The sequence below is a fragment of the Grampus griseus genome (genome assembly GCF_964374135.1).
Source record: "Grampus griseus genome assembly, chromosome: X".
Classification (NCBI taxonomy): domain Eukaryota; kingdom Metazoa; phylum Chordata; class Mammalia; order Artiodactyla; family Delphinidae; genus Grampus; species Grampus griseus.
Window position 1 is genome coordinate 2,897,504 of NC_138999.1, and position 23,026 is coordinate 2,920,529.

Below are 23,026 nucleotides of genomic sequence, written 5' to 3' on the forward strand. Positions count from 1 at the left end.
TTTAAATCCTTTCTGGAAAGGTCTTTGGTTTAATTGAATGAAAGTGTTTACAACATGGTTAAAACTGATGAGTACTGGGACAGAAACAAAAAACAAAACAAAACCAAAAAACCAAGTCCATGACATTAGAACTGGGACAAGAGTGGAGGCCAGAGAAGGGCTTTCCTCTTAGACGATGCTAAGTGTGCTGCATGTGTCTAGAATGCAGTTACAGATAACATATTGGCAAATAAAGTAAATGTTTTCCTAGTTAACAACAACAACGAAAAAAGAATGATGTTTGCCAATAAAATGAGAGCTTTCAAATAAACCCACGTCGTACAAGTCTGCAAAATATAATGATCATTGGGACCCACCAGGAGGAAATGAAGATGGAGCCAGAAATAGACTATGGAATATTACACCACTTTAGGGAGTGTGTTGATTTTTTTCTTCCACAAAAATAGCTTAAAACAGCACATAGAGCTGGGTAGCATTTTAAAAGCCAAGAGAGAGGAGTAGTGCTGACTGGAAAGTACCGTCCCGTTTAGAACTCCACAGTCCTAAAGGAGGGAGACATTGTTTTCCTAATCACCCTGAAATACTGTTCTTTGCTACCTGAATACACAGAAATTCTCCATGCAGGAGAGGGGTCCTCTTTACATAATTTTTCAGAGGCTAATCTTCCTGAATCTGCATTTTGTAGCCAAGCAGAGAAATGTCATTTGGCTTCTGCACGTAAACCCTTCATTTTGTCACTTCTCCCCAGAAGTTTTCTTCTCTATTTTAAGATTCCGATATGACTTCCGTTCTCTTAAAAATATCCTAATTCTTCCTTTTTAAAAATTAATTAATTAATTAAATTCTTGACTGTGTTGGGTCTTTGTTGTGGTGCGCGGGCTTCTCATTGCAGTGGCTTCTCTTGTTGCGGAGCACCGGCTCTAGGCGCACAGGCTTCAGTAGTTGTGGCACGAGGGCTCATCTGTTGTGGCTTGCGGGCTCTAGAGCGCAGGCTCAGTAGTTGTGGCACATGGGCTTAGTTGCTCCGTGGCATGTGGGATCTTCCCAGACCAGGGCTCGAACCCGTGTCCCCTGCATTGGCAGGCGGGTTCTTAACCACTGTGCCACCAGGGAAGCCCAAAAATATCCTAATTCTTTCACTCATTCCTGTGGAGAGAACCAGCCATCTCCTACTTCTGAGCAAAGGACAAACTCTGTAAATGTCTCAATTACAACGTAGTGCTCAGAAGAAAACTGGAAACAAACATAAACATTTTACCTTAAAAAAAGCAAATTTTTTAAAAGGGAAAATTTGTATTATGTACTTTTACCACCATGAAACATCTATTTAAAATTATATATATATGTATACAGATGGGTGTATATATATGTATACAGATGGGTGTATATATATGTGTGTGTGTGTGTGTGTCTGTACATGTACATACGACTTAATACATATAAAAACATGAATTATGATATACGTTATAAAGGAATGAAAGTTTCATTTAAATATTGAGGTAGAACTGCTTTTCAATAAATCACCAGGGCCTATACTAAATTCATGTGATACTATGCATAAAATAGCTAACTAATGAGAACCTGCTGTACAGCACAGGGAACTCTACTCAGTGCTCTGTGGTGACCTAAATGGGAAGGACATCCAAAAACAGGCAACATATGGATACGTAGAGCTGATTCACTTTGCTGTACAGCAGAAACAAACACAACGTGGTAAAGCAACTCTATTCCACTAAAAATTAATTTAAAAAAAACCCAAAGTGCCGGGGATGAAATATCATGGAGTGAAAAGCACTTGGCATCACCTAAGCTTCAGTGGAAGGAACAGAATCTCCTTACAGGCGTCCCCAGCAGCTTGTAACTGAACGTAGAGAACCTGAAGCCTAGTGGTTGGAGGCACTGCAGGTCACCACTAAAACTTCTGGGCTCAGGGTACCTGGACAGGACCACCGGTGGTGACGTTTCTAGAGCCACCAAGCTGGGACTGGCCCTGGCACTCTTTCTGGAGGACAGAAGTGTCCTGAACTTGCGTGCCTGCAGAAGCAGACAGAGGATGCCTGCAGAGGTCTCCACCAGGCTTCTCACTCCATGTTCAAGTAACTGGGAGCACTTATTTTTCACCCAGAACCATAGCTAGAAAGAACGCAGGGAGAAGGAACATTGAGCTTCCCTGGTTCTGCGGCACAGAAGGACAGCCCGCATGGAGGGAGGGACAGACTGTCCATGCAGCATAAGCATGGACACCAAAGGTCCTCACCTGTCCTTACACAGGGTGCCCCATCATTCTCCAGGCTCTGCACCCAGCCTAGCTTGGGTTCCCATGCTCTCTCCTTAACCCCATTTCAATGGATGGTAATGAGGTGACAGTTGGCTACAACCTATTTAACATAAATAGATAGGGCAACATACACATGCACAAACACACACACACACACACACACACACACACACACTCTTCCACACATAAACCACCAGGCAAGAAAGAACATATGGGTACCAAGTCTACTTCTCACGGTTGCCATGATTCCCCGCCACCATTCATGCCCCACCCCCTCGTGCCCTCAGCCTGTTCTGAGTCTCCAACTGCTGGGGTGACCGTATGTGGCATTCCTGAGGGATCAGAACCCCTGCTGCCTCCGACCGGGTTAGGCTGTTCTAGTGGGTTCACCTGCTTTTCTACTAGGTGTGGCAGCATTAGGGCTTACTGCAGGACAAAGCACAGGTTCCCAATGGCTGCAGCAGCCTTGTATCAACCGGGGTAAATGGGGTTGATAATTCCCATCTTTATCAGTTCTCCAGAGAAACAGAACCAGTAAGATATATCTATGAACTGCACATATCTATCTATCTATCCATCCATCTATCTATGTGTATCCATATATCTATCATCTATTATTTACCCATATCTAACTATCCATCTGTATCTATATAGATCTCTATTTACAGCTCTAACCATTTATCATCTATTTGTAATCTATATCAATTGATCTATCTATATGTATCAATCTTCCTATCATCTGTCTGTCTCTCAAAGTTCAAGGGATTGGTTTAAGCCATTTGTAGAGGATGGCAAGTCTGAAATCTGCAGGACAAGACTCCAGGCTGGAGTAGTAGAGGCTATAGTCTCGAGGCAGAATTTCTTCTTTCTCAAAGAAACATCAGTATAACGGGGTACCACAGCCTAGCCAGGTGGACAGCTAAGGCTGGTATTCACACCACCACCCGCAGTAACCTTCCCTTCCTACTCTGTTTGCACACGGACATGAGAAACTTAACATCACCAGGACTTGCAGATCAATAGGATCTTTTCAGTGCCCAGGGTGGAAAGATTTCTTATTTTTGCCTCTACATTCTTGTTTATGCTTTCAACTATGACTTCTCTTTATTCTATTTTACGAAACCAACATTATTGATACATTTTTTCAAATGGAATTTATCTTGCTAAAGCAAGGTACAGTTGTATGATTATCTACTCTGTTCATACAAGGATTACTTAGTAAAGGGAAATTGCTAATAAAAAACTATTTTGCCAACTTTCACTATGTAAATTCTAAATAAATAACATATGCAAAGGCTTTGCTCAAAAAGAAAAAAAAAAATTGGCAGATTGTCCACTAAGTAATTAACGCTGATTGCAGAATCGCAAATACCAATACTTCTAAAAATATATTCATTTTATTGTTTCATTGCTTAGTGAGAAGAAATGACGATATTCTACAAAATACATGAAAGTAAAGAAATTCCACAACACTAAAATATATATTGTGTATTTTTTATTTGTTCCAGAAGACAGTCAGTAATTTTCAGTCTGGTTCTTTTTGGAGTACAAGTCAACATTTCTTTCAATCAAACCAATTCATTTTTTCATAATAAGACTACCTTGTGAAATTGTAAGAAAAAGATCCCTTTTACTAGATTTGAAGGAATCTGTTGCACTCGAAAAATAATTTATACTGTGCTGAGGAACAGCAGTGGGACAAAAATGATGTCCATTCAATTTTTGTACTATTACCAGTCCAAAGAAATGGGGAAAAAAAAGGCTCCAGTTGTATTTCATGAAATATGTGCAAATACATATATCTAAACTGGAATGCCATTCCAGTGCTGGAAGGAGTAAATCAAAACACCACCCAACAGAAACTGGCAAAGCCAAATATGAATTATGAGAAAGTGTAAAGTTTATATCAGATCATGAAACAGAGGATGAGCAATCAATGACTATTAGCTCATAATAAGCCACACAAACTGAAGAAGATACTGGTCACATTATTCCAATAGTTTCAACCTCAGTAAATAGAAGAAATTGCTTCCATTCAACAGGCTACTCATCTAGATATTACTGTGATCCAGCTCAACAAAAAAGACATAAAGTATTTCTTTAACAATCAGATTTAAAAAGTAGGCAACAGGTCATCACAATTCCAAAATTATTTTAACTTAATTTTTTAAAAAATGTAAACCTATTGCTTGGAATTGTAAGAAAGGATTTGGTTCACTGATTTCCAGCCTGTCCTGTTTTCAGGTAGTAATATATATTTCTATGGACACTATATTTGTTTCAATTTTACCTAGATCATATTTTAGGATCAATATCTCCTATCTATAAACGTTTGCTAACTGATATCTGTAATTTGCATTGTTCTCAATGTAAGGTTAGCATTTTCCCCATTTGTTAAGCACATGTTATACACGACACAGCAATGGAAGACATGAATGCAAGTGTTCAATGATGTTTAAAGGGGATAAAGGGAAATGTAGAAAATAAATATTGAAAAGGCTCATTTTTTCTCTCCTCCCAGGTTCCTCCACTCCCATGAGTCAAGGTTGTCCTTGAACTTGTTCTAACCGCCAGCCCGGTGGTCAGATCAACAACAATGATGACTTTAAATTGGACGAAAAGTTAAACTTAAATATTTAGCAAGCCTCCCAGCAGACATTTCATTTTTGAAGATACCACCTCCACAGTGTCTAATGCAGTCATGGACAATAATATAAGCCATATGATACTTTTAAATGTCATCACTTAATAAATGATGAAACTGGCTATAATTTTTATGATGTGTGGACAATAATAAAATGATAAATGTGAAATTCCAAATTCGTAATTTTGTAAGAGTAACTAAGTCACTTGGGCAATCAATGATTTGAATATTACATGAGCCATGACGAGGATGAAGTTGTGCTGGGTTTTGGGGGTTCAATGACTCCCTCGGCTACTAAGCTAGGACGTTGTCTAAGTGGCACGTAGGGAAGCAAGAACTTAAAGGGGTTCTTGTATCTCCGAGTTAGGTACCTCAGGGTCTGTGTGTAAGGAATCAAAACTAACGGACCCATTTGTGGGATGAGTCAACCCAAGAATGCTGACAACGAAGACATGATATGGAAGAAAAGGCCAGGTGAATCTGTCCTGCTTCTATCCATACGGATCTCTTGTTTGTGACGAGAATACTTGATATGTAACCTGCATGTACAGTATACAACACTATAGAACCTTGACTAAATAATTCTTATGTGAAGAAATACAGGGGCTTCCCTGGTGGCGCAGTGGTTGAGAGTCCGCCTGCCGTTGCAGGGGACGTTGGCTCGTGCCCCGGTCCGGGAAGATCCCACATGCCGCGGAGCGGCTGGGCCCGTGAGCCATGGCCGCTGAGCCTGCGCGTCCGGAGCCTGTGCTCCGCACCGGGAGAGGCCACAGCAGTGAGAGGCCCGCGTACCGCAAAAAAAAAAAAAAGAAAAAGAAAAAGAAATATAATTGTTTTCTTTACAAGAATTGGAGCAAGAGGAATTCTCATTCATTGCTGGTGGGAATGCAAAATGGTGCAGTCACTCTGCAAGGCACTTTGGCTGCTTTTTACAAAACTGAGCATACTCTAAGATCCAGCAACCAAATTCCTTGGTATTTACCCAAAATTACGTTCATACAAAAACCTGTACATGAATGTTTACAGAATCTCTATTCCTAATTGCCAAAACTGAGATGCCCTTCAGTAGGTGAATGGATAAATAAACTGTGGTCCATCCAGACAATGGGACGTTATTCAGCACTAAAAAGAAATGGACTCTCGGGCTTCCCTGGTGGCGCAGTGGTTGAGAGTCCGCCTGCCGATGCGGGGGACACGGGTTCGTGTCCTGGTCTGGGAGGATCCCACATGCCGCGGAGCGGTCCGCAGCGGGAGAGGCCACAACAGTGAGAGGCCCGCGTACCGCAAAAAAAAAAAGGACTCTCAACCCATGAATAAGGCAGGGAGGAAACTTAAAAGGATATCACCAAGCAAAGGAAACCAATGAGAAAAGCCGACATACTGTATCATTCCAACTCCATGACTTTCTGGAAAAGGCAAAACTATGGAGACAGTAAAAAGATCAATGGTTGCCAGGGGTGGGGATGAAGCCATGAGTAGGGGGAGCACAGAGGATTTTTAGGGCAGTGAAGCTACTCTGTATGATGCTATAATAGTGGATCATAGTCTCTACACATCTGTCCAAACCCATAAAATGTACAACACCAAGAGCAAGCCCTATTATAAACTATGGACTCTGGGTGGTGATGATGAGGTGTCAGTGTACGTTCGTCAATTATAACAAATGTACTACCTGGTGGGGACACACAGCAGGGGAGGCTGTGCCTGAGCTGGGGCAGGGGTAAGTGGGAAATTTCTGTACTTTCTGCTCCATTTTGCTGTGAACCTAAAACTGCTCTAAAACAATAAGGTCTTTAAAAATAGTCATAAATCACTTCTTGGAAGACGAGAATTATGAGCTCATTGCCGTGGTAGGATTTCTGGGTGTTTCCTGAGTCTAACGGGAGAGATGCTGTCTGGTCTTGTCTTTTAGTAACTCATCCTTTGTGTGCTGTGCCGATAAGAGCTGTATTAGGACAAGTGGCAGGCAGAGAGGCAAATACAGCTGAGACACTGTAGAGGCTAAGTAATAATTCGTTCTTACATAAAGCAACATATGTTTTCTTAACATATAAAGAAAAGTGTGGAAGAGCATAAAAATGCATGTTCACTGTAATCACAATGTTAAAATTTGTATTTTCCTATACACATAGATAGGGGGAGAGATAGAGACAGACAGATGGGTAGATAGATAATAGATTGATAGATGATGACAGACAGAAGGATAGATAGATGTGTAGGTGGGTAGGCAGACTGATGAATAGATACATGGATGATAGATAGGTAGACAGATGATAGATAGAATTGATGGATATATAAATAGAAAGATGGATGGATACATAGATAGATGATAGACAGGATACATTAGATTACAGAATAGATGGATAGATAGATGAGAGAAAGAAAGAAGGAAAAATAGATGATAGATATGGACAGATGAAAGACTGATGGATTTGGCAGATGCTAAATAGATGATAGAAAGAATGGATACATGACTGACAGATAAATAGATGATAGATAAATAGAGATAGAGATAGATAGATTATAGAGGAATAGATTTATGTATAGGCTGCATACATCTGTTTAAAGTAACAGTGTATAGATTATATTTTACCTGGCTTTCGCAGTACCATGTCATAAATCCTGTCTAAACTTCAACGTGTATGTAGTTGGTCCTTCTAGAACATTGGCCTCTCCTATCCTTGAACTTCTCTCCTGCATGGATAGATCCCTTTCCCCACCCCAGGCTCTTGTTCCTGGTTCAACACTGCACCATCATTCCAAGTGACTGCAACGCTCAGTCCCTCTGATTTCAGGTAACTCCTTCTGCAACTGCCACCTCCTGTGTCTCAGGTTCACCTCCTCTGCGACCCTGATCTGAAGAACCTTTGTGTTCCAGGCCATTAACAAGCCCGCGGGTCTCTCTGTCCTGCCTCCCGTTGGATTTCCTTTCCTCCTTACACAGCATCCACTCCAAGGTGACTCATGCATTTACAGCCTCAACTTAGCTCCCCTTCCCGTTGTCCAACTGAACCAAGAAAACTAAGGACAAAGAAATTGGGACAAAACAGAACAAAACACAGCCCTGGGTAAATCTACCTTGCTGTTGACTTGGCTGCTAAATGCATACAGCTGAACAGGACTGGAGACCACAGCATCTTCATGAGTGGTCTCATCGGAAGCATGTAACCTGAGTCTGTCCTGACGTCCACTGTTTTCCTGCTGGTGACTAGCTGTGACCTCTCTGTGTTACGCCCCAAGTGCAGCCCCTACATTTGTGATTCTGGGACCTCTTCTGTCCTTGTTAACTGTTCAAGGACATCCCCTCCAACGAGTCCTTCTTAACTGTTCAAGGACATCCCTCCAAAGAGTCTGTCCCTTTCTCTCTGTCTTATTTCTCTTTCTCTCTTTCTTTTCTGTCTCTCATGATCCCTCGCTTTCTTTCATTTTTTCCTCGCATATATTTGTGAGCATCCTCACCCTGCCAAATCCTTTCTGCCCCACGACTCTGAAGGGAAATGCCTCTACCTATTCCAAGTGGCCACAGGATGAATGGTGAAGGAATGGAGGCTGCCGTCTTCCTAAAATACCACATGACACTAATTTTCTTTCATTTGTCACACTTCATTTGATACATAAACAGTGGTGGAACTTTGTATTTTAAGAGCTGTGGCTAAATAACATATTATAAATTAGAGGGTGTTAAAATCACAGAGGAGGTCTGGAGTCATTGGAACCAACGGAAAACAGTGATTCTCAACCGGTGAAGGATTGCCCCCCGACCAGGGGACATCTGGCAATGTCTTCAGGCAGTTTTGCTTGTCACAACTGGGGCCGGGGGAGCTCCTGGCACCTGCTGGGTGGAGACCAGGGATGCTGTTCCACAGCCCACAGGGCACAGGACACCTCCCTCCACCACCACAGAGAATTACCCAGGTCGATATATCAGTGGTGCTGAGGCTGAGAAACCTTTGTCCCAGTAACGGGGTAGAACTAATTTTAGCCTGAATCACCTGACATGGACATTTCTCCCTGGCTTTATTATATGCTTCCAGTACCCATCAGTTATTGGTTTTTAAGCACGTGTGTATTCTTGAGTTGGACCTTCACGCTCTAGGGGTCTCTCCATGGACAAGCACACTGGAAACGTGTCACAGGAGAGCACTGGGGTGTGGAAGGAGACGTGTGCAGGTTGTCTAAATACGGCAGCTGGATGAACTTTCAACTTCTCGTCGCTCTGTGCCTTGTAGCTTTTCCCTTTCTGTGGGACTCTGTGGAGGGCAGCGGTTTGGAAACGACATCTAGGAGATGGGCCTCTCTCTTCAGTTCAGTGTGGAGAATGTGTTCAACTTTGCTCTGGTCCCCAGGGGAAATGGACTGGAAGTTTCCTCAGTTCTCCTGCATTGGAAATGATCGATTTTGTTGGAGACCGTAAGACCACAAAACAATCAAAATTCCATCGAGGGCTGATGGTTTAGGGCTTCCTCTAAGTGCCCACAGGTTTCTCATCATTCTCTGCCTCAGCTCGCTCATGTGAGAGGCTGTCTGGGGTTGGGGGGGTGGTGAAGTTTTACTTGGAATTCAACAGTTTTTTGTTCGTTTATATTTATTTTTTATTGGAGTAGAGTTGATCTCTAATGTTGTGTTCGTTTCAGGTGTACAGCAAAGTGAATCAGTTATACGTACACATATATCCACTCTTTTTTAGATCCTTTTCCCATATAGGCCATGACAGAGTATTGAGTAGAGCTCCCTGTGCTACACAGCAGGTCCTTATTAGTGATCTATTTTATATATACTAGTGTGTATGTGTCAATCCCACTCTCCCCGTTTATCCCTCCCCCCTGCCTTACCCCCAGGTAACCATAGGTTGTTTTCTTCATCTGTAACTCTATTTCTGTTTTGTAGATAAGCTGGAAATCAACAGTTTTAATTGTTTATTCATATTCCTCTCAGCACTTGAGTGGAAATGAACGTGCCCACAGGTAAGAGATGGGGGATTTTAGCCAGTTTCTATATGTCAAAAAAGGCACATCTGTTGTATTTTATTTAATTATATTAATTATAATTTAATACACACTTAAATTATATTAAGTGTATTTGTGCATCCCTTTGTAACATGTATGTTCACATATGAAGCCATACCAACAACTTAAAGCTGATTCTCTCTCATTATATATTACCGTAACTAGAGCCCGAGTATTTTCCACATTATCATACTTCCCGATTTGAGTTCAATTAAAATGTCCTAGTAAGAAAAAACTAATTTTCTTAGAAATAATCTCCAATCAATTATTATTAACTGACAGGTTGTGCCTGCTTTTTTTAATAAGAGGAACAGAATTTAAACAAATGAGCTCTGGGAACACTTGCTTCTTTCAAAAATCGAGTCTCCTAATCACATTTATTAAGTAACTGAAGGTATTGAAGAGAGTATGCAATTATCAAATTTAACTTGAGAAACTCACCACTCTGATACTAACACTTAGAAGATGTATTTTAAGAAAAAAACAACTTAGTCTTATGCTATATACTTTTGAATGCCTCTTCCCGTTTCCATGTGAGATGTGATTTTTTTTTTAAGTTTCTTATTTTTAACCTCATAATTGATGATGATTAACAGAGCGCTGGCTTTCTTATCAAGCTAAAATATATTTAAGGATTATCGGTTTTATGTAAAAATCTTTCCAAATGCATGAACTAACTTCTGTCTATTACCCCTCCTCTCTCTCTCTCTCTCTCTCTCTCACTCTGCTATAGCTAATTCTAAAAGCAAGACTGAGAACCTAGATTTTACTTAAAATTTTAATACGCGTTTAACACAGCATTTTTTTTTTTTTGCTGCTCCCATCAGATTTAATGTAGCACTCATAATTCCACTGCAAACCAGGAATTCTAATAATCCAAAATATGTATTTTCTACAATTTACAGTCATCTTCTCAAATTCTACATAGAGGGTTCTTTCTTCAGTCCCAATTTTATGTCCTCAGAACAGCCACTGCAGGCCACATCTGCACACAATTTACTATCGAATTAAAGGATGGCTTGTTCTTCAAGGCAATTAGTGAGACTCTGCACAACAGAATCAGAAGTGCAGTAAACAAGAGCATATGTATCATGATCAGAAGTTATATGCTTCTTCCCTGTTTTAGATGTTATGACACAAGTAATCAGATTCAATCCCCCTCATGGCAGGCAGAATAATGGCTCTCCGAAGATACCCACATTTATGGGACCTGTGACTATGTCACCTTACATGGAAAAGGGGACTTTCCAGAGGTGGTTAAGGGTGTAACTCTTGAGGCACAGAGAATATGCTGAGTACCCCAGGTGGATTCCACTTCAGCACCTGAGTCCTTAACAGCAGACACTATTTCCCAGCTGTAGTCAGAGGGAGCTATAACTACGGAAGAAGCATCAGAGAGATGTAACATAGCTGCCTTTGAAGATGCAGGAAGGGGCCTTGAGCCAAGGAAAGTGGGCACCTCCAGAAGCTGGAAGAGGCAGGGAAATGGATTCTCCTACAGAATTCCCTGAAGGAATCAGCCCTGCGGGCCTTGTAATATTAGATGGCCATGTTGGTTTTCTACAGGACTGTGAGGGGAAAAACTAAAATAAACATTTGTGTTGTTTTAAGCCATCAAGTTTGGGGCAATTTGTTACTGTTGATGGAGTAGTCTTCTGACGTGATCTCGGTCCATTGCTCCATTCTTGTAATCAATTCAATCATTCTAGATTACCCTATGTCCCACCAAGCCCCAGGGATGCCATCTCCTCCCTGGTATCCCACATGCCCCACCAAGCTTTAGGGAGGCCATCTTCTTCCTGGTACCCAACATGTCCCACCAAGCCCTAGAGATGCTGTCTTCTTACTGGTACCCAACATGTACCACCAAGCCCTAGGGATGCTGTCTTCTCCTTGGTACCCACACACCAGGGCCCCTCTGGGCAGAGATCATGCTGACTTGCTCTGAAGGGCCCCTTCATTGATTCTTTACCCCCACTGATTCCTGTGCCCACCTATGCTGCCTTCACACATTATTTTCTTCTACTCAACTCAGATGTGGCTTCTCCTAATTATTTAAGTCTTTCTCAACCTTTCTCATCACACATGAAACCAGCTGTTTGTGATATTGTGCTATAAAAAATATACGTATTGGGTCTATGTCGCTGGTTCCTGGCACTGAACTCCTAAAGCCTTTGTAATTTCCTGAGGGATAGGGGCGAGAGGAGTGACTAAGCATCTTTTATGATTCGTAAGAAGTTCCTTTCAATCTTACCTGAGTTTATGCTAATGGGGTGACCCGTCATGGGCCCCTAGATAGTTTCAGGATAGGGGAGGGTCACCAGAGTAGCCGACTATGTGACTACAGGATTGGAACTCTCAGTCCCACTCCCTGACGTCTGGGACGAGAAGAGGGCCTGGAGACTGAGTTAATCACCAACGGCCAATAACTTAATGAATCACACCTGCGGAATGGAAGCCCCATCTGCGCCCTACAGGAAGGGGTTCATAGAGCTTGCACGATTGTGAACACATCTACACGGGACACCCCAAACTCCACGGGGACAGAAGCTCTTGGGACCTGTCCAGACCCCGCCCATCTCAGGGCTCATTTGCATACTTTGGAATATGTTTGTAATAAACCGGTAGTAAGCGGTTCCCTGATCTGATCAGTTGTAGCGAGTTATTGAACATGAGGAGGGGGTCATGGGAGCCCCTGATTCGTAGCCAAATTGGACAGAAGTGTGGGTAATCTGCGTTAGTGCCTGTCATGGCGGCAGGCTTGCGGGACTGAGCCCTTCACCTGTGAGGTCTGCACCAGCTCCAGGGAGAGAGTGTCAGAACTGAATTAACTTGTAAGACGGTTGGTATCTACAGAGAACTGGAGACTCGCTTGGTGTAGAAAACCCACCTGCTGTCCCATTGTCTGTGGCATCTGTAAATGGTGCAGCGTCCTACACGCCAAGAGGCTTTATTCACAGATTTTGTTTACACATTTTTCTCCATCATGATTCTCACATTAAATATAAAAGCTAATCAACCAGGCAAATAATTTCTTGTGAAAGGCACTGGGAAAGAGGAAATATATCAGCAAATCCTTTGTTAAGCAATGTCTCTGGGCCTGATGGGCAATGCCAGAAGGGAGAAATGCAAATGGTAAGCATCATAAACACAGTCTCTTGCCCTCATGAAGCACGTGGCCCAAGAGTGTGGAAAACTCTGGTCAAAAAATAAATAGCTGCAAAATCACCATGATGATAAATGATCTGAAGGAACAGTAAGTCGTTTCAAGTGAGGATAATGGGGTAGAAGGATCAATCCTGCATAGACGGTCAGTAGAGGTTCTACTGAATAAATATCATCTACAGACGCTCATGAGAGGTTCACGCTTCATCTGGGGTCTGAAGGATGAAAGAGTTAGTTTGGGGAAGAGACGTGAAGGAAACCTCTTGGGGTAGGCTGACGTCCTCCACGCCCTGTAGCGGTGACACCAGGTGCTTTCCCAGAACTAAAGAACGACCAGTGAAGACCCAAGGTAAAAGAAACTCCAGCAAAAGGAGTAGTGCTAGGATCCTGCATTATGGAAAATACCATCTGATGGACAGGCACAGGATGGAACTTCAGAGTAGACGGGGAAGGGGAAGGTAAAGAGACCAGAGCAAATCCGGAGACAGTTGCATCTCTGAAGACAAGGGAAGAGGATGTTTCTAGTCCCTGGGACTGGAGAAACATGAGGAATATTGACCAAGAGCCCAGGAAGGACCGGACATTTTCTGCTGCATTTCCTAACGCAGAGGCCAAGGAGACTTGTGCAAAATCTACTGAAGTAAAACGAATGAACAGGAGAAAGCGGAATAAAGCAAATGAGGGAAAAAGGTGTTTAAGAGCAGGGTCTGTACCCTCATTTACACGATGCCAGAAAGACAGTAAGCTTGCAGAATTATTCCTTAGCTGAACACAGAAGCTGCGAGCTGGTTTCTCTTCTTAATGTCCGGTACCTAACGTCTCAGAGGGCAGGGTCCACACCTCCACGTAAGTCTCTCCTTCTCCATGAGAAAAATAGGACCAGCCACACAGCATGCTCCAACCTCCCTAAGAGTCAGCCAGAGATGGTCTGTCCACCTGGAATTCACTCATCTCTAGCTCTTCCTCCAGACTCTAACGCTCATGCCTCATGATATATGCACAAGAGAGAGAAAAACCCATTCTCTCAAGCAAAGCAAAAATGCCTGGACACTTTTAGATGGGCCCTAAGAGTTTCAGGTGAGGTTTCAAGATGGCGGAGAAGATATACTTTCCCTTGGCGACTCTATGATGCTTTAAGCCTTGTCCTAACTTTGACCACGACTAAGAAAAGTTCAAAACACACCAGAAGGAATCTCACACTTCAAAGCAATGGCTCTGAGAGCCCATTTTTTAAATACATGGCATATGGACTCACCATCTGCCAGGTACACCCCAGGGTAAGGATTTGTGATGGTGAAGAAACTGACCATTAGAAAAATGATTAAATACAAGGTTCGTCCAAATGACACATATGTCCACATGCATCTCAAATCAACTCCCAATTGCAAAGAACATGTGAGCTTTCTGTTTTTTCCCCCCAAACCCTCCCTTCATTCAGTAATCTAAAACTAGCAAGTCATATCTTTTTTTTTTTTTTTTTTTTTTTTGAGGTACGCGGGCCTCTCACTGTTGTGGCCTCTCCCGTTGCGGAGCACAGGCTCCGGACGCGCAGGCTCAGAGGCCATGGCTCACGGGCCCAGCCGCTCCGCGGCACGTGGGATCTTCCCGGACCGGGGCGTGAACCCGCGTCCCCTGCATCGGCAGGCGGACTCTCAACCACTGCGCCACCAGGGAAGCCCAGCAAGTCATATCTTAATCCAACTTTTTAAATCACACGAGCTATGTAAAACATATAGAAGCAGAGAGATAACAGGAAAATATTTAAAAATGGAAAAGCATGACTTTAATGGAAATAATCCTTAGAGTGATTAAATGAGATTAAATGATTCTGAAGCTAATTCACATTTCTGTCTGAAAATTAAAACATTAAAGCTCTATACAGTTAAATACTGTCAGAAGGAAACTGTTTTTCTAAGGCCAACTATATTCCTCGAGCAACAGAAATCGTTTAACCTTTCAAGATTATGGCAGACACTACACGATAAAGATGAGATTAAAGAAGAAAGTCAAATCCCCATAACTGTACCATTCCAAAAAGATGAGCTTCTCAAATAATAAGAAATTAATACCAACACAAAATGAATTCTAGGTTACATTTCATAAATACATAAATGTATGTGGTATATTCATTTAAAACATACAGGCTTCATTTCTGGGTCCATTAAGCATATCTTTTTGCACATATATGTTTATACATGTGTATGTACATACCAATGGAAATATCTATATTCAAATACAGGTATATGTGTGAGATAGAGAATTAAACACAGGATAATATCATCTACACTACTTCTGGAAACTCTTTTATTGACGTAAAATCTATGCAGTAAAACAGAAAAGCACAAACTGTGCAGCGCCCCAAATACCACAAAGTGAATACCCGCTGCGCCACCAATTAAGAAACAGGATATTTCAGGCACGCTACAAGCAGTGCGCCCACTCCCAACAACCGTCGCCCCTACCTCAGCAACATGTCTACATTCTACCATCAAATGCCTGTTTTGCTGTATTTGATATTTGTATACATAACTCAGAAAGACACACTGCTTTGTGTTTGTCATATTACACTCATTAGCATGCTTATGGGATGCAACCATACTGTGCCCTGGGGATGGGATCCACTGACTGCCATGCCCATGTATAGAAAGATATATGTCTATATTTTAAAACCCAAAAGTCAGTGTTACTTTTTAATTATTTAAATATTCATAACTATATATGTTCATGTATATATGTGTATATATCTACATAAATATATGTGTATATACATTCATGGATTTATATATGTGTGACTATATATATATATATATATATATATATGCATGCAGTGTGTGTGTATATATACACACACACTCTTTACCCATCGGGATGGTTGACTTTACATGTCAACTAGTCTGGGTTGACTGGGTGCCCAGACATTTGGTAAAACGTGATTCTGGGTGTGCCCATGAGGGCGCTTCTGGGTAACATGAGCATGGGAATCAGTGGGCTGTATCCAGCAGGTGGCTCTCCCCATTGTGGGTGGGCCTCAACTAATCAGTTGAAAGTCTGATGAGAATAAAAGGTCAAGTAAGAAGTAGTGTTCTCTCTCTGACTGCCTTACAGCTGGCACACCTATCGTCTCTGGGCTGCGGACTCGGGATCATACTGGAAGTTATTCCACTGGTCCTCCTGCTTCTCAGCCTTTGGACTCTGACCAGAACTAATCCGTCAGCTTTCCTGGGTATCCAGCCGGCTGACTAGAGATCTCAGGATGTCTCAGCTCCCCTAGCACACGGATCCATTCCTTCCAGTGAGTAAATATATGTAGTTTTATCTACATCTAAATCCATGCATCCTCTCTCTCTGGACGTCTTTGACCAAGGCAACTGGGTTGTTCATCTTTGAAACAGTGTGAAGGGGCTAGTCTACACCCTCCAGCAATGTAGATACAAAGATATAGATATAAATGATCCAGATACAGACATATCTTATTGGTCCTGGTTCTCTGGGGAACCCAGACTAATACACTGAGTGTTTATTTCTATCATACTACACACGACGGGTGGTATTTTGTTCATATTTATGAATATTAAGACAAACGATGCAGTGCTTTCAAAATTGAATACAATCACACACAGGTTATGTGCCTGACAAGTTACTAAAATCCCATAAAACCCTAAGCGTAATCTAGATTATTGATTCTACTTTATGCCTACTAATTTGAAATGTAAAATTATCCATTTTATAATATAATTTTAAAAATACACTATGCCAGTGGTAGAGTCATAAGATGATTTTCAAATTTTCAAAGATCACCTTGTATTTTAAAATTTTAGCTTTCTGAGTTCACTAAGGGTTTGTCTACAGAACATGTACAAACTGTGGGTGGAACAGTGTGAAGTTAAACTCAAATGAGGGTCTACTAGTTGTACTGTATCTATTACAAATTAATATAGAACGATTGAGAAGCACGGAATCATAACTGTAAAGGAGGTTGATTTACTCACAGATTTTCTATTGCTTAAAGAAAAGTATGATTTTCCTTAAAAACGGATACGTATTTCTTCCTCCATCTCTCCTACCGTCAACCCAGGTAAACAAAGAGAAATCCAGCATGTTGCAAAAACATTTCACACATCAACAGAATTGTCCACTGAATGTGTTAACCATTTTCTTTTCCAGCTCAATGAAAGTAATGACTTTTCTACAGCGTTTTTCTTCGAACATAAAGTGTTTTTTCTCCTATTTTATTGAAGATGAAATGGGAATTTTTTTTTTTTTTTTTTTTGCGGTACGCGGGCCTCTCACTGCTGTGGGCTCTCCCATTGCGGAGCACAGGCTCCGGACGCACAGGTTCAGCGGCCATGGCTCACGGGCCCAGCCGCTCCGCGGCATGTGGGATCTTCCCGGACCGGGGCACGAACCCACGTCCCCTGCATCGGCAGGCGGACTCTCAACCACTGTGCCACCAGGGAAGCCCGACATGGGAATTCTTGAATACTATTGTGAACAGCACTATTGCAATATGTACCAAAAGCCCGCTCAATTACTCATATGTTTAACCAAGTAATCCCAATTCTTTCAGTCTACCACGATGAGCTGGTGTGAATTTGGGGGAAAAAAAAATATTAAAAGCCAGACTTATTCCTAATGCTTTCAGTGGATGGAGCTGGTGATAGAAAAAAAAAAAAAAAAAAGTAAAACTTTAAAAGCTTAATGGTAAGGAGTTTTGTATGTAAATGAACAGCACTGAGCCATTCAACTGATGCATACTTCCAGAGAAAATAGTTTTGTTTTTAATATAAAGTAGTTAAAATCGGGATAGGTACTGATACGCATAAAATGTATACAGGTATATAAAACAACTTGACTCCTATATAAATAGCTATGTTAAAAAGATACCAGCTGAATTCACAAAGGTGTTAGTAATCATTGTTTTGATTGATGCCACATGGGTGATTCTGAGACTGTATCTTAATTTTCCCCACTTCTCACAAAACCCACTGCCTGGTTTAAGCCTCTGCTCACGCTCATCCTAACTTGTGTCTCTCCTGCTGGTTTCATTTCTAGTTTCATCCTCCTTACTAACACATATAACATTGTTTTACTTTCAGGTGTACAATATAACACTTCGATATTTGTGTACATTTCAAAATCATTTGTATATATGGCTAAAGGTCACCAGCATAAGTCTAGATAACTAGATATCCTTTGCCACACATAGTTACCAATGTTTTTTCTTGTGATCAGAACTTTTAAGGTCCCCTCTCTTAGAAATTTTCAAATATACAATACGGTACTGAAAATAAGTTTACTAATAAATGCTTAGCAATGTAGTGGAACATGTAACTTGTTAAATTATACTTTCTTTCAGAGGGTTAAATTAGGAGATTGGGATTGACACATACACACTACTATATATAAAATAGATAACTAATAAGGACCTACTGTATAGCATAGGGAACTCTACTCAATACTCTGCGATGACCTATATGGGAATAGAATCTATAAAAGGGTAGATATATGTATAACTGATTCACTTGGCTGTACACCTGAAACTAATACAGTGTGGTAAATCAACTATACTGCAATAACACTTTTTTTTTTTAATTACACTTTCCTCCCCCCAAATTAATTAGAACAGATATATCACAAAGAAATACTGCATTCTCGATGTGGTATAATACCATGGGTGGGGAAAAGAAAAGGTTTCTTTGCATCTGTTAAGCTTCAGTGCTTAGATCAAGGGTCAGCATTTTTTTTCTCCCTAAAGGTCCAGACAGTACATTCTTTTGGATTTGTGGGCTCTATGGTGCCTCTTGAAACTGCAGTATTCAGCACCACTGCTGTATCACAATAGTGATACAGACAATAGTAAATGAATGGGCATGACTATTCCTTACAATTTTATTTACAAACACAGGTGGCAAGATGGATTTGGCCCACGGGATGCATGCTTAGAATATTTCCCTTATCTTTGGGTTTGGAGGGTGATTTTAATATCTGAGAAAACATAAAATGTCTAGCTATGAACACTGTCTTCAAATTAAAGTACAATAAGGACAAGATATTAGCTTCCACAAATTCAACAGATGCAATATGAAATATTTAAGATTCCTTTAGTCAATACGTGATAGCATTAAATCTACTGCATTTTCATCTTTGTTATTTTAATCCCAATTAGCTCTACACTCAGGCTCTCAGAATACTTTTAAAACGTTCGACCGTGATTTCCTGTCTTTAGATTTTAAATCTGACATGCCTCCATCTCAGCCTCCTTGAAGAAGAGACCAACCCATTTGCCTTTTGACGATGCCATGGAAACATTCTTTAGAACAGAGTGCCAGCATCCCAAATAAACTGTAACACAGGATTGAGTGGAGGACAGAGCGAGTCCCTCAAAGCAGATGCGCTGCAGAGTGGGTAATTTGAGACGCTGTCACTGAATATGTAAAACCCTAGTCTACCATGTTCGGTGAGCATCAGTTACACGGGAGGAGCTTTCGAAAGATGGACATTGCAATTCAGTAGGTCTGTAGGGGGCTCTGGGATTTATGCGGTTGAATTACTTTAGCCAAAAAAAAAAGAAAAAGAAACAAAAAACTCCTTACTCTGCCTTATTTCTAAGCTCTTATTATGACCCTATATTTCATAGCCCTTATCATGACCAGATACTATACATCTGCTTGCTAAGAGATATTTCTTTCCCTTTCGAATTTCTAGTCCAATTTTCCCCACCTCTCTATGACCTTGGTGCTTCTCCCCCAGTCTTCTCTTTCCTGCATCTCCTTACCTGCTATTCACTGGAGGACGAAGTTCCTTTGCCCTCCCAGGATCCCATCAGAGAAATGAGAAGTGAAAACCCCTGAGCTGACGGAACATCTTTCTGAGACACTCGGTTGGGGAGAATCTACAAAAGTTTTCCAGCTTTCAGAGGCTGCCCTACAAGAGTACAATTTCTTGTTTATTTGAATGTTTTAAGATTGGATATTGGCTGCCAATCAGAAGTCAGCCTATCCAAAATTACACAGTAGCTCCACCTCTGGGACCAAAGAAGCAGTAATTCAGTCACGTGGATGGTTTGGTGTTTTAGTACGAACCCCTTTGCGTTTATAAATCCACATGCTTCCCTTAGGTCAGTTCTGTTACCGAGGGCTTTGCTTTTATTTGTTTCCTAATTGGAATCGTAGTCTGTGTTTATATGTCAGCAGATGTAAACCGGGCAAGCATCACTCAGATATGTCGCTAAGGCACGGTGTTTGGGGGTCACTGTCTAAGTGACTGGGATCCTTATGGGATGGGGCAGAGTATCCAAGAATGCGCGTGGTCAGGTAACTAAGCAAACACAGGCTGTTCATTTTCGGGTTTTGCTGGTTAACAAAGCTCAGGGTTGTCCTCATTTATCACACGACGCTCTGTCTCTGTGAAATTCATTTCCAAAATAACTGATTCTCGGGGGATTATTTCTGTTAGTGAATTTCCTGCTGATTCAATGCATAAAGCGACAGAGAACCCGGTATTATATCCAACACCAGCCCTCGGTGTATGTTGATGTGTGCTGTAGATGTTCACAGCTGTGGTTAATAACGTCTTGTGTTCACATATTGTGCGACCATTCATATGGGCTGACCTAGCAGGGAACGTCATATCCATTCAGATATATATACACACACATATTTTGTGAAATATATATATTTATTTATTGAAGTAGAGTTGATTTACAATGTGGTATTTGTTTCAGGTGTAGAGAAAAGTTACTCAGATATATATATAGATTCTTTTTCAGATTCTTTTTCATTATAGGTCATTTCAAGGAATTGAATATAGTTCCTTGTGCTATACAGTTGGTCCCTGTTGTTTACCTATTTTATATATATAGTAGTGTGTATCTATTAACCCCCAACTCCTAATTTACTCCAGATATTTCTTTATGTAAGGCTGCATCATTCTCACAATCCAATTTAGTTTTAGGACATGCTTATGGTTTTCCATCAATGGTTTCTCCAAGTGGGGCGTCAAAAGATAGGCATGAGCTTTTAGTAGAAATAGATTCCCCCAAAGCTATTCAGGGGCCAGAAGCTCAGCAACGTTATTGCCTATGAGGTCAAGTATGCCGTACTCATAAGTTAACACATTTGATATTTATAAAAATATCCGTCTGCCTTTTGATATTGAGCTGCATGAGCTCCTTGTACATTTCGGAGACAGTCCTTTGTCAGTTGCTTCATTGGCAAATATTTTCTCCCATTCTGAGGGTTGTCTTTTCGTCTTGTTTATGGTTTCCTTTGCTGTGCGAAACCTTTTAAGTTTCATTAGGTCCCATTTGTTTACTTTTGTTTTTATTTCCATTTCTCTAGGAGCTGGGTCAAAAAGGAACAACCCAATCCAAAAACGGGCAGAAGACCTAAATAGACATTTCTCCAAAGGAGATATACAGATGGCCAACAAACACATGAAAGGATGCTCAACATCACTAATCATTAGAGAAATGCAAATCCAAACTACAATGTGATATCACCTCACACCTGTCAGAATGGCCATCATCAAAAAATCTACAAACAATAAATGCTGGAGAGGGTGTGGAGAAAAGGGAACACTCTTGCACTGCTGGTGGGAATGGGAATTGGTACAGCCACTATGGAGAACAGTATGGAGGTTCCTTAAAAAACTACAAATAGAACTACCATATGACCCAGCAATCCCACTACTGGGCATATACCCTGAGAAAACCATAATTCAAAAATAGTCATGCACCCCAGTGTTCATTGCAGCTCTATTTACAATAGCCAGGACGTGGAAGCAACTTAAGTGTCCATCAACAGATGAATGGATAAAGAAGATGTGGCACATATATACAATGGAATATTACTCAGCCATAAAAAGAAACAAAATATTGAGTTATTTGTAGTGAGGTGGATGGACCTAGAGTCTGTCATACAGAGTGAAGTAAGTCAGAAAGAAAAACAAATACCGTATGCTAACACATATATATGGAATCTAAGAAAAAAAAAAAGGTCATGTAGAACCTAAGAGCAAGATGGGAATAAAGACGCAGACCTACTAGAGAATGGACTTGAGGACACGGGGAGGGGGAAGGGTAAGCTGGGACAAAGTGAGAGAGTGGCATGGACATATATACACTACCAAATGTAAAACAGATAGCTAGTGGGAAGCAGCCACATAGCACAGGGAGATCAGCTCGTGCTTTGTGACCACCTAGACGAGTGGGATAGGGAGGGTGGGAGGGAGACGCAAGAGGGAAGAGATATGGGGATTATGTGTATGTATAACTGATTCACTTTGTTATAAAGTAGAAACTAACACACCGCTGTAAAGAAATTATACTCCAATAAAAATGTTAAAAAAAAAAGAAAACCCTGTTTCTCTAAAGAGTATTATACAGCATCTTCTAGAGATAACTTACATTTTAAAAATTACATATTCAATATAGATAATTTTAAAAACAAAACTGAATGTAAAAAGAAGAAAATAATAAAATTGCCCAGAAAAATCTAAAAAAATATATATATATATATATATCCCTGCCTTTAAAACATGTGATAGACCGTATTTTTCTTAAGTTTACAGTCATTCCGAAACTACTGTTACATACAAACTATGACTGCTCCTCAAAAATATAGCCCCACTTAAATTAAAGTTTGCTTACAGGTAGACAAATGATGCCTGATAACGATTTATAATAATTATATGCTTATAATTGTATAATACTTATATGTACCATATATAATATTGCATATTATATGCTACTCATCTATCGTAATGCAGTGGTTTTATAAATAAGAGTATGTGTGTTTGCTTTATACAGATAATTGTTGAACCTTGGTGTTCAAGGTTGAACCCTGGTATTGAATCTTGGAAAAACCTTTAAAACTCAAACTCCAGTAGCCATACAAGTAATAATACATTTGATTAAGACTGATTTGTAATAGT